Source organism: Ixodes scapularis, unplaced genomic scaffold (assembly GCF_016920785.2).
Source record: "Ixodes scapularis isolate PalLabHiFi unplaced genomic scaffold, ASM1692078v2 PGA_scaffold5__190_contigs__length_132052651, whole genome shotgun sequence".
Lineage (NCBI taxonomy): Eukaryota > Metazoa > Arthropoda > Arachnida > Ixodida > Ixodidae > Ixodes > Ixodes scapularis.
In genome coordinates, this window is record NW_024609880.1 from 36,057,623 (window position 1) to 36,070,439 (window position 12,817).

Below are 12,817 nucleotides of genomic sequence, written 5' to 3' on the forward strand. Positions count from 1 at the left end.
CACGAGGCCGTGCCAAACGCTGACGAAGCACTCGTATCCGATCCGTGTCTTCGCTCGATCTCACTTGTGATGACGTCACAATTTATGTACACAGGCTTTGGTCATTCTACGCGGTGTTAGTCCGTTGGACCCCTACAGCGCTAGCTTTCCAACAAAAAAAAATTATATTGGCACGTGCGCCTCATAAAAAAAAAAAGTTGAAATTTAATAAATTTTCTTAAGATCGGTTTGACATTAGCACACCGAAGAAAGCCGGTAGGTCGTGAGTTTCTCTTGCACTGTGAAGGCTATGAATGACGCGGCGATATTACATTTGAATCACAATTCGCACAACTTTGCTAACTTAAAGGGTTGCGAGAATAGTAGTTCGAATAATATAGCTCTGCGTCGTTTGCAGCCAATACGGCGAGCAAGTGTTCTAAAAGGCCTCTTTGGCACGTCGGAACGCGAAAAGGCGCACACCAATCAAAAAACAACATCGAGGAAGCGTAGGGAACCCAGGATGATCAGGCAGCCAGCCTCGTGCCTCTATTGGTTGAGATAGGGGGGAAAGCAAACGCACTTTGGTGCATTTGAGGGTAAACAAATACACGAGGTGCGCCAGCAACGGGCAAACATGCAAGCCGTATTCACAATGCAAGGGAAAATCACGGCAACCACTCTTGTTTACGGTATCGAAGTTAGAAGTGACACTGCACTGTTCGACTAGAACCCATCACTCGCTCACCCCAACTTTTTCGTCGTGAAAGAACAGTACGCATACAAGTAAGTAGCAGAGGGGTTGTTGTATTAGTAACGAAGTTGGCTGTATACACTACCTACGGTTATATTTTAAAACAAAAAAGCCAAATGTGCCACACATCGGAGTAAGCATAAGCTTGCAGTAAAGCACTACTATGTAAGAAAGCCAGGCACCGGGACAGGCATGTTTTACTTGAAAAGGCGCGATCTGTACCATTGTCTCTTTTCAAAGGTTTCTAGATCAAGTTCAGTTTTTTCAGTATATGTAAAGCACTGAATTTGTGAAAATGTTAAGTTAACAGTGCATAGACAGGGACGAGTGAACATGAGGCAAAGCAAACCGGCGCTGTACAAACTTTAAGTATAACTCGGCAATTCAATAAAGTAAAACAAAAAAGCTTGCAGGCAATAAAGAGAGTCGCGCCTGCCACAGCATTTAGACGCATACTCAACGTTGTCACAAGTTAAGATAAATGCAAGAAAAACGCCGCCTCTGGGTGCATCAGTGCAGTCGGAGAAAAACATTAATACTTCACTTCAAAACAAAGGCGGACAGAAAGGGCGCAATCAAAACACCACATCTTCCATAACGTCATCCGCAGATAGAGCAGTCTGTATATACTATGATGCGTGTCCAGTGAAGACATCTTCGAATAAGATTACTGCATAAATTTAAAAACAATTAATTTTTTTTTCAGAATAGACAAAGCCTATGTTAATGAGTCAACAACTTTCGACAGCCGGAATTTTACACACTCATACGGGTGGGGCACCCCGACACGTATAAATGCGTTGTTGTTTTTTTTGTGTATGTGTTTTTTTGTTTTTTCTTTTGTACTATGACCGAAAGGTTCGGAGTATTGTAGATAAGTAAATCAATTCATAAGGAGAAGAGCGATACGATTTTACAACTACACACGAGGCTGTTTTTACCTTCGTTTCTGTTGGTCCCCTTGCAATGGGAACTTGGAAAACCCCAAAGTATGATGACTGAAACGCGCCTTCGAGTTCCGTGCTTCCCGCCCTATCTCGTCCATGTACCCGAACTTAGTTCCGAAGAGGCAACAAACTGCGTCGCAGGAGCCGTCGTGTCACGCTGTCGAATGCCCCGATCCTGGTGGCTAATCGTAGAAGTGCTGGCGAAAAAAGCGAGCGGACGCCAGGGTCGCTGTCGTCGCGGCGTCCCATCTCGCGTCTGCTTCGAGGTCCGTCGACTATCTGCAGCTGCAGAGCGACCTGCAGCAGCGCAGGCGTCCGTCGCGTCCACCTCCGCTGCTCTGCTACCGCCAGGGTCGCGGCAGGCAACAGCGTGACACTTCAATGACGTCATCAACTGGAACTCGAGGGACCACATTTAAGGACGCGATAAATACTCCAGTCGGAGACAAGCTCTGGGCACCACTACACCCAAAGTAGCGAAGTCATTGCTGTACGCAGCGACCGAGTGACTGTCGTTTCGAGAGTGTCAGCACGGGGCGTCGAGAAGCTCCCGCTTCCTTCCCCTCGCGCCTCGAGGCGATCCCCGTTCCGCACGTGTGCCTTTCCCTTCTTCTTTCACTCCGGAAAAAGAGTCGCCCGTACGCTCACGTAACCCCAAGAGACCTTGTACAACAAAGAGTTTTTTTGTTTGTTTTTTGCGGAGTGTATTAACGAAATGTTTACAAACATAACCGCATACCTTCTTTTGTTTCTTTTTTTTTCTTTCGCAAGTAGCAAGAGCATTGCGCGTGCGCAGAAAGAAGATTTCCGTGAGTGAAGCGTCCGCGCATGCGCCATGCCGATAGAAGCGCCACCAAACGGCGTGACGTCAGAGTCGCGCGTGTCGGTCTCACAGAGGCCACTGCTCGATCCCAAAGTGTTCGCATCGGGTGGTAGCAAGCATTATCCTGTTTTTGTTATTTATACCTTTCTACTTTATGTGACGGACGCACGGTATTGCGTTATTTGTGCCGTTAATACGAACCAGAAATTGTAATCTCCTACGACATTCATGGCCGGTCTATTAACAAAGAGGAAGGAAAACACGCTGCTTTCAAGAGAGGCGGCCTCAAATAACATGGGCGCGTCAGGTACGACCTAGCACTACCAACACATAATGCCATTTTTATGCATTTTCGCGAGATTCTTAAAGATATCATGAAAGGAAAAATGCTGCAATCAAACGCCCACTCCTATAGTTTTTACATAATAGTCTAACCATTTTTAAATTAGCTTTTCTATAGGCTCCCCCCTCCTCCCCTCCCCCTCTTTTTCTGTAAGCTATATGATATATTGACACAAGCGTAAAGAGCACGGGCGTGCGTAACTAAAAAAAAAATTTAAAAAAATGCGCGTGCGTGGTTGAGTGGTCACCGCGCTTGACTTTCGTGCGCAGGCCCATGGTTCGATTCCTGGTATTTACGCGTCATTTATTTATTCCTGCAATTTAGTGTTCTGGTAAATTCGAGAACCCTGTTGCTTGTTCGAGGTCCGAATGTTCTAGTCGCCGACGCTTCTACGCCGAATATTCCAAAAGCCCACGCGGGGGACACAAGGGACTCCGCATGGCGAACCTAGTCATCCCGCCCCAGCGCTCGATCCTACGGTTTCGCCGACAGCGACGACTGCGACGCTAGCATTTCTTTATTTTGTTTTGGGCACAAGTTCGCCCCATTAAACGTTTAGTTTCTCCAGTTATACGCCGCCTCATAATTTGTCATTCGTGACAATATATATATATTGTTTATGGAACTTGAATAACATTATTGCGAAGGTTAAAGGGCAATTAATGTTTGAAAGATACACAAGCTCACACGCATAGAATATGTTATATATAGCAGGTCATTGTTTTACTGATAGGCCTGGATCCTGAGGTAACCGGATTAACCATGCATGAATCGACTGTATCGACTATATATATTAATTACTTTGGAAACTCAAAAACTAATCTCATTGCTCTGCAGCGATTTTTATACACTTCGTCTGGCGTCAAAAATGAGATTTGTGAAACACCTCTAAGACTAAACAGGAGACCTTGTTCATATAATATTCTTGAATATTTAAAGTGCGATCATAGAAAACACATCATACACGGATGACATGTCTGTTTGCTCAACAGTCACAGAAACAGGATTTTGCTGTCTTTTTTGTCGCGCGCCACCTTCGATTACATTGAACGTGATGTTGGATTTAAGTTCATCGCAGTGTCTAAAACTTTGATGTCGGCGGCAGCGAAAACTTACGTTGCGGACGTTGAATGGAGCACACGGGCGGTGCCAACTTCATTTCACAGTCCCCCTTTTTTTTTTTTTTTTTTCTTTTTTTGCAACCGAGGTGAAAGTTTTTTTTAGTGAAAAGAAGCTCGGGGGTTGGGTTTTGAGAGAGTTAATGTAGTTATTCTGCCAAGGTTGAACAAATCTTCATAAATAGCGCAACATCCGTCAACTGTGCTTGAGGTCAATGCTATCTGAAAACAATTGTAGCTCTTTGAAACACGTGAAAAATATTGCTCAGGCCACAGTTTCCTTTAGTAGAACACCTACGAAACAAAAAAACGTCTGCCGGTAACAACTAAAATTTAAAAACAAAAAAAGACTAACCTTGGGTCGCATGTATTGGCGTGGTGCAGTCTACCGTACGAGCTCATGCGTATTCGCAACGAAGAAAAAACTTAAAAGTGTCCTCAGGGAAGAAAGCCATGACTGCCAAGTCCTTAGTCCACGTTGGGTGATCGGAAGTCAGAAAACAGAAAGTTTCCGAATCTCACTTAGTGACAGATCGTCCATGCCCTGAAAATGCTGAGAAACCGAAACTCAATATACTTGACGCTACTAACATGGCCGCGTTCACAGTGCTGCCAGACCACCAAGAAGTTTCGCATATCGTCTATTCCGCCCGTCGTTGCGTAGAGAATCACGTGTCATCTCGTACTACATTATAGCCATGTTTTTGGTGGCCCGAGGCCAATGTTGCCAGAATGAGCCGGAGTTTCGATTTCTGCTCATGTTTAAAGTAAGATTGAACAATGTATATAATCTCAATTTATCGCGAAACAAATGACGTAATGTATTTTATTAGTGCGTTTTAGTGTGAAATCACTCATTATCTCGACATTTTTGGAATAAAGAGGAGTTGCCGTTTAAGACTTTCAGGTATGTACTTATTTGAAGTCTGAGACAATCTGACACCATTCGTGGTTACTACCGCCGCTATCTTCTGAATGCAGGTATGGATACACCTGCAGTACATTCTGTTCTCTCCTCTACTCACAAGGTCGAACTTCTTCAGCTACGCGGATGGCGCGAACGTTGGCACATTCGACCAGGACCACGATTCTTACGCCGATAACTGCGCGGAGAAGTTTCGGGGAGGCTGGTGGTACACTAGCTGCCACCCCAGTAACTTAAACGGTCTCACACTGAACTGAAAGAACCCCGGCTGCGCCGACGGCATCGACTGGTCGCAGCTCTATGAAGTGACGGGACGGCATCATTACTCGTACACCGAAGGGCAAATGAAGATCAGGAAGGTTGGATTTTCGCTGGGAGCACTTCTGTTGCCTGACCCAATCGCCGAGAAATCCGACACTGTAGGAGTTAGTGAATTATGACAAAATAAACTAACTGGGAGGCCGGAAGTTGATGACATGTGATTGTCTCGATACGATGATGTGAGGGTACTGATGACAGAGGCAGAGTTAAACGTTACTTAAAGGGTTTAATAACGATGGCAAATTTATACGGCGGTTATGGCAGGAACATCGCATGGCGGGAGCGTCCTCTAGAGTTCCCTGGTTGGGCCAGGCTTGGCTTTGTGAACAACAAGATGTCGGCAGGTGGCGCTAGTAATGAGCCTGCTCACATCCGACTCCCTCTTAATAGGACCAAGGCCCTTTGGTCCCGAAGCTTTCATTCAGAAAGGTCGTAATCTGCCAAGTAGTTGGGCAGGCGTCGCACTCGTTGGGTCCTCGAGCTTGGACCAGGGGTTGCAAGTTCTGTGTTGACACTAGGCGCTGGTCCGGTTGTTACGGGTTCTGCTTCGGCACTGGCTGTTGGTCCGGTTGTCACGGGGTCTGGTTCGGCAGAGGCTGTCGGTGCGGGTCGCAGATGGGCAAGGAGGGTAGGGTCAACGTATGGAGGACGGAATACTTTGAGCTGGCTGGAGTGCGCAACTCTCTCGTCTCTTGATGAATTGTCGGCTGGATTAGTTATACGGCGAATCTCATAGGTGACTGGAGTCTTCTGTGTGATGATTTGATAAGGTCCCTTGTAGGTTGGAGCAAGTTTTGTAATGTCATCTGTGATTGGTTCTTGACGTCGAAGCCATACATACTGGCCTGGTGTAAAGGTGACATGGCGATGGCTCTCGTCATAGCGACGTTTCCGTCGTTGCTGAGCTTGCTCAGAATTCTGTTGCGCTTCACTGCGGCGTTCTGAAAGGTCTAGAAGTCTTGCTTCTAGGGTGATGGTTCCAAGGCGTCGGAACTTCTCAATGAGCAGTTTGGGCACATATCCGTGCAGCAACTCAAAAGGGGAAAACTGCAAAGTTGCATTGACGGCTGTGTTCACAGCGAAGGCTGCGGCGCTTAGTTTCTCTCCCCACGTGATGTCTCTGCGTTGCACATCTTTCTCAGCACCGAGAAGAGCGTTCCGTTACTTCTCTCGACAAGCCCATTGCTTGCCGCACGGTAAGCTACCGAGAAGTGTTGTCGAATACCATGAAGAACCAAAAATCGTGTGAATTCGCAGGACTCAAAGGCACGGCCATGGTCAGACAGGCAGTCATCGGGCACACCGTAGTGATAGAAGACTGTGTACAAGTGCTGAATCACTTCTTTGGTGCAAGTAGTTGAGACGGCACCTGGCACAATGAAACGCGTGGCAAAGTCTATAACGTTCAGAATGTACCTGCCACCATCGCTTAGAGGCATTGTAACGTGGTCCAGTGCAATAGTGCTGAAGGGGACTTCGGTTGTCGGCATGCAGCCCAGCCTCCCAACGTTGCGTGTGGTAGGGCGGTTGTTGACCTGGCATGTTTGACATCCGTCAACGTACTGGGTCACTGTTGCAGTCATTCGTGGCCACCAATAGCGGTCCTGCAGTTTCTTCAGTGTGCGCTTTGCATCCATGTGGCCGCTGTTATCGTGAATCAGCTCAAGCACAGACTGACGCAACTTGTGGGGCACAACAATTGTGTGCACGTTTGGATGCGTGCGACGGTACAGGTTGTCATCGATGACGACGAAGTCCTGCCTTGCTTCATCGTCGGTCAGCAGTCTCTGATGCAGGGCAAGGCACTCCTCGTCTTCTTGCTGAAGTTGGCACAAGGTAACCATGGGCTCCACAGTGGCACAGGCAAGACGTGACAGCATGTCTGCGACAACATTTTGTTTGCCTGGTTTGTGTTGCACAGTGAAATCAAAATCCACAAGGTCCATAAGCATTCCCGTGAAGCGACGCGACGGCTTGAAGTTGGCCGTCAGGCAGGCGACTGACCAATTATCAGTCAGTAAGCAAAACTTCCGGTTAAGGAGGTAGTGCCATAACTTCTGGGAGATAGCCCAATGAACGGCCAAGCATTCCCAAATGTTGCTGTGCAAGTTCTTCTCAGTGGCTGACAAAGCTCTGCTAGCATACTCAATGACCACCTCGTTGCCATCCTGGAGTTGTGAAAGGACAGCACCAAGTGCCACGGCTGATGCATCCGTGGTCACCGTAGTCGGCGCTGAAGGATCAAAATGCCCGAGAACAGGAGCAGAGGTAAGCGCTTGGCGGAGAGCTTGAAATGAAGATTCACAAGCAGGGGTCCACTTAAAGGTTCCAGTCCTGATGATGGTGTGGAGAGGAGCCAAAACCTTGGAGAACTCGGGGATAAAACGTCGGTAAAATTTTGCAGTCTGCAACCAGGACAGGAGAGACTTGGCAGTTGTCGGTGTGGGTATCTTTAGGATGGCTTCCACTTTTGCTGGGTTGGGTCGTTTCCCTTCTTTGGGGAGGACGCGTAGCCTAGGAACGTCAATGATGGTACAGCGAAGCAGCACTTAGCGAAACTTTAAATCCACTTGTCTGTAGCAGTGCGAGGACTTCTTCGAGCAAGTCGATGAACTCGTGAAAATTGGTGGCAAAGAACAGGACATCGCCCAGATACACTCGAACTCCACACTTGGGGTGTCGGGATTGAAGATGCTCGAAGACTGCTTGTATGGCTTTTTGAAATGTGGCAGGGACAATTTTGAGTCCAAATAGCATTCTTGTCCACTGGAACGTGCCACGATGCGTAATGAAAGACGTCTTGAGCTGGTCTTCCGGGCGCACTCGTATTTGCCAGTAGGCAAACCTCAGGTCAAGGCAGACGAACAGCGAGCAACCTGCTATGTCGTCCATAATGTCCTCGGCACGGGGAAGCGGCTGAGCGACACTGACTGTCTGCTTGTTAAGTGGGATGTAGTTTACACACAGTCGTTTCTTGCTTCCACGAGAAACAATGACAATGGGGAAGGCCCAAGGGCTAGAAGAAGGCACTATGATGCCCTTCCTCAGGAGCTCATCAGTTTGCTGCTCAATAAACTGTCGGTCATCAGCAGCATACCGATACGGTTGCCGACTGTAGGGTACAGCGTCTGGAACGAGGTCAATGGCGTGCTGTGCTCCTTCATAGAGTCCCAAGTCGTTGTCGTCTATAGCAAAGAGAGCGATGTGTCGCTGCAGGACATTTTGAACCGCAGTAGACTCTTCTGGCTGTAGCTCTGTGCCAATTTGGGCTTCGCTTAAAATGGAACTTGTCTTGTTGCTCTCGAAACTGTTCGGGCTACATGTTTTTGGAGAATCACGCTCTGGCTGGGGTGACTTTTCATGGCATGCCAGAGCCAGCCACAAGGGCTGGTTGTCATCTGGGAGAGGCTCAAGTTGGAGACCACCTGTCGAAGGGATTGTCGGTGCAAACGGGGAAGAAGTCAGGGTGTGGAGAAGGACAGCGTTCGACATCCTCGGCAACACCTTCTCCTGGCACAACAAGACGACACCTGAGCTGGGGTGGCGAGTTTCAGTCGGATTAGGCGGCCTCACAACACGTTCTGCATGTGCTGCTTCGAACCAGTCCTCTCCGAGGATCAGAGGCAGGGGGTTGCGCGCAAGTACCATCCCCTCCACGACGGCAGAGATGGGACCAACGGAGATGCGAGTGCACAGAGTACCAGTTGGTACAACTGTGCTGCCACCAACGACAGCAATGGGTGGCTTTGTCCATGGTAGCAAGCTCAAGGTTCCGATAAGCTCTTGCGACAGTATGGTCAACATAGACCCACTGTCAGGGAAAGCGTCAGCCTTGCCGATTGTTGGGACATCGGCTTGGACTACAGCACACTGGACCATTGAGCCCTCAAGTGGCTCAAAGTTCTGGAGGCAGGACATGGCAGGGGCATTGGTCTTGAAGCTGGCTGGCCGCTGATTACGTGGGGTCCTTGCAGCGGTGCATTTGGCAGAGAGGTGACCCAGCTGCCGGCAATTGTAGCACACAGCCTTGCTCAAGTCTTGGCCGGGGCGATGGGCGGGAGCTCCGTGTTTTGATGTGATGGCAAGGTATCGTGCCTCCTGCTGTTCTTGTGAAAGAGACGAAATGCGCTGTGGTATGGCAGACACACGTTCAGCTCGATTTGAAGATTGAGTAGAGGAAGGCGTTGCGTGTGGTTTGGCAACTGGTGGCCTTGCACTTTCAGCCTCCGTGCGGTTTGACCTTAGATGAGAATGGCTTAAAGTCTGGTCGAGTCGTGTTACAATGTCCATGTATGCAGGGACCGTAGCAGGACACTGCGCTGTGATGGATGTCGCTAGATGTTCGTCATTGATGCCTTGAACAGCATACTCTATGCGCTGAGCATCAGTCAGCACGACGGGGCATTTCGAGATGAGTTTTAGTTTTGCCAGGGAATAGTTGACGAGGCTCTCTGCAGGCGACTGCACCAGAGCGGTGACCTTGTGCTGCCACTGCAGAAGCGTAAGGCGATCACCGAACTGCGCCTGGAAGGCGGCCTTAAAGCTGTCCCAAGTTAGGCACTGGCGTCCAGAAACAGCTTTCCAGTTAGCGGCTGGGCCTCGCAGCTTGCCGAGGGCGACTGCGAGGAGTGTCGAGGGCTCCCAGGAAGCCAGTCCTTGGGTTCGCTCCAGCTCCTCGATCCAATGGCGGGCCGAAATACCTCCATCGCCGCTAAAAGTTGGAAGCGACGCGGACAAGTCCGGCAGGGTAGTCACCTGCACAGGGGCTGGTGCACGTTGAGACACGGTCAGGAACTGCTGCAGCAAGCTTGTCAGTAGCTGCGTGGACTGCGCCGGGTCGAGAGTCGGGAGAGGCGATGACTCTTGCGGGCCTTCTGCGGAGGCCGCCGAGTCGGGAAGAGGCAGGGTCGATGGCGGTGGCGGGGGGCTTCGGGCGATGTCGTCCAGGAGGCGGTGGATGATTTCCTCTTTGGATCCGGCGACGTCAAGTTTGCGACGAGACAACTCGTCGCGAAGGTATTCCGCCGTAAAACCGGTGAGGTCGCTTGGCGTGGCTTCGGCCCAATTGACAAGAGGCATGGCGGGCGGGCGGGCGGGCGAAACAAAAGATGCGACTCGTTCTTCAGGCGAGTTAGGCAGGCGGTGCGGGCGGGCGAGTGGCATCCAGGCTCCTTGACATGTCGACTGCGCCAAATGTGAGGGTACTGATGACAGAGGCAGAGTTAAACGTTTAAAGGGTTTAATAACGATGGCAAATTTATACGGCGGTTATGGCGGGAACATCGCATGGCGGGAGCGTCCCAAGGAGGTTAGAAGTACTAGGAGGGGGCACGTTGCAATATTGGTGAAGCCTAGTCATAAAAAGTTTAAACGATTTTGTGCCCAGCGTGACCGCAGATCTCTCTGGCGATTGGTGCGTGTGACATGTCACGTGTGAGATGGATGGTTGATTGTAGAAGGACTCCTTGCAGGCTTGCGCGCGCCCCGTCCGGTAGGTCCTATCAGATCGAAGTCTAGACTGTGGTGTATTCTAGTACTCCATTGCAAGACGAAGGCTAGCTACGGTCACGTGGTGTAGTCACGTTGGCACGGTAAGTGAGGAGAGTAAGGAGGAAAATGAGAAAGAGGCGAGGCGTCAAGGGAGCATGGCTTGTGGAGGCTACGCGGCCGACGTCATGCCCTCTCCTACCCTTCTATTCTCCATGGAGCGTCCTCTAGAGTTCCCTGGTTGGGCCAGGCTTGGCTTTGTGAACAACAAGATGTCGGCAGGTGGCGCTAGTAATGAGCCTGCTCACAATGAAATAAAGAAGTCATACTGCTGGTTAGTTATGTTTAATAGAACGATTAGAGTTTGCAGGTTGTCAGTATTTTCAAGTGATGTCTATTGTTTTGTGTATTTATATACTTTTCGTACCTCCCGATTTTGCACGTTACTTTACAATTTACAGAAAAGTCCTAGTTTTTCCTTTTTTTTTGTTCTTGTAACGTGCATTATTTTCTAATATCTCCCAATATCCCGCGGAGACCATTGTGGCGAAGACCGCTTTTTGGGCTCTTCACCCTCTTCACCATTCCATCATCATCATCATACCACAAGCATCCAGCCAACAAGCCCTGATCAACCGCAACATCAAGCCGCAACCTCGCCCACAAGCACCATTTCAACATCATCATGCACCTTGTATGATGTACCAGCACATAATCACACTTACTAGGAGCGGCACCGCGGGCCTCTGTAATACGGGCTGTTTCCTTTCCGCGGTGCCGTGGTTCTCCCGAACCATTAAAGATGATTATGATTATGATCTTAACTTGTACAATACTTGCATTGGCGGCTGTGAAATATTGCTAGGTGCTCATGTGTAATCCAGTCTTGTTTTATGACTACCAGGTTTGAAACCTGTGAATGTACTGCAGGGCCCCGCGTACAAATGTACTACGCTTGAACGGGCCAGCGGCTTCCTGTTTGTATTTTTGCCTGAAGTTTCCGGCATTTCCGGCGAAGCGCGGAAGTCCCAGACGCGCCGCGCGAGGGTCGAGCACATCTTAGTAAGGCCCGCACCCTCGCACCCCGGCGCATTTTCATTAGTTCTTAGGGGATCGCCAGGTGGAGCAGCCTGCGTCGATGGCCACGCGTTCCGGCGCTCGGGTTTCATTCCGTGCTGACTGTACATCCACGTTTTATATAGGAATGTCGCCAACGTTTGTCGAATGGTTCGGCGGCGAACCTTTGATCTTATAACGAAGTTCGACGAAGTTCGACTTGTGACCGGTGATGCTCAACAACTACACGAAACTTTCGAATTTCGAGGAACAAATAACGTTTAGAGTAGTTCATCTTATGTTTTACAAAACGAATGCCAATGATTACGTAATATACAAGCAAAATCATGTACTTTGAATGCTTTAGTTAGTAAAATCTTGGAACAATGAAACAGTATACTCGACAAATATTTTGCATTTTTTCTCTTCCAGGTGGCGTCAGATCTACCTTTTCAAAGTTCTTCAGTCGAACCTTTGTCGAACTTCGCTTCTGAAGTTCGAAAAAACAAATACACTTAAAATGTATTACGTGTAGGAATGCGAAAGCATTCCTACAAGCAGCGCGCCACGTCTTCCTATCGCATACGGCGCTCGGGCGGTGACATCACTCTCCCCCACTGCGCAGGCGCGGCGAACCCCGCCGGCTTCACGGCTTCTGTGACGATGCATCTGCGTTGCTGTGCTTTTGGCCAATGGGAATTTAAGTGCCGCTTCGCAGCTACACACGGTCACAGACAACGCCGGCTTCGCTCCATGGAATACTTAATGCTCTCGCATTAAGATCAAACCTGGTTGAACACGACAGCTCAAAAAACGTAGGGCGTGGCGAGCCCCGCGCATCTCATTATCGTTCCACAGCCAATGGGAATGGAGCACTAGTGGACAAGAACGTCGAAGAACCAATCCTGAAGCAAGAGGCGTGAACACAATGAGCCACACCCTGCCTTTCTTAAGCTGTCAGTGGCCATGCGGATCGCAAGTTCGTCTCCTTCTTGCGCAGGGGTTTGCGGCGACGTCAGAACGCCGAGTTCTGATTGGTTTTGAATGGAAGGATAGTGGGTAGA